Source organism: Mastomys coucha, chromosome X (genome assembly GCF_008632895.1).
Source record: "Mastomys coucha isolate ucsf_1 chromosome X, UCSF_Mcou_1, whole genome shotgun sequence".
Classification (NCBI taxonomy): Eukaryota; Metazoa; Chordata; class Mammalia; order Rodentia; family Muridae; genus Mastomys; species Mastomys coucha.
The window spans coordinates 75,048,689-75,049,455 of record NC_045030.1 but is presented as its reverse complement, the minus strand read 5'-3'; positions in this window follow the sequence as shown (position 1 = coordinate 75,049,455).

The following is a 767-nucleotide window of genomic DNA, read 5'->3' as shown; positions in this document are numbered from 1 at the left end:
CATGCCATGCGCAACTGCTGCACCCTAGTGTACACGTGCAACTGATAGGGTTTCCTATCCCTCGAGCATCACGGGAGCTCTGTTTGCGTACGTGTATATATGATCTTGTGGTCCTGACGCATGAGTATTCTAGCACCTCATGGGACCCAATGGCCCTCTCTCTGACACACAGACAGGCTTCTTTGTGTTGCAGCCAAACAGAGATAAATACACAAGGAGATGGGCAAAACGGACTGCGGCTGTGGCCCAATGAAATGAAGCCACGGGCCATCCCTCACCAGGAAAGCAAGTGTGAGTGGATGAGGCTTGCTGGGTCCCTTGACGCATGCGCAGAGGGCTGGTACCCAGTGCGCATGTGCGAGCGGTATACCAGCCAATCAGAGAGCAGTTATATCGGGACGTGGGCCAGACGAAGCCTGATGAACCAGAGTGGAAGGAGGCCGACTTGAGGAGACGAAGGGCCTAGGTGGGTGACAAATTTTGCAGGGGACGTTCCGTGGTGAGCCTCCAGGGGTGGTTTAGAGGCACCAGGAGAGACTGAAGCCCTTGTCGCCGTGGGACAGTGGGATCTTGGAACGCGAGGCTCCTGGAAAGCCTGTGAGGTGACTTCAGGATTTTTCTTTTACTTCACTCGGGTTGTAAGAGGCGCCAGAGCCAAGAATGAGAAGTGGGGAGACGAGGGCAGCAGGGCCATAGAGCAGTGGATGGGGCAGTTGATGGAATACGAGAGGGAGTAGGCACCTTTACACATCTCTCACAGTTTTGGG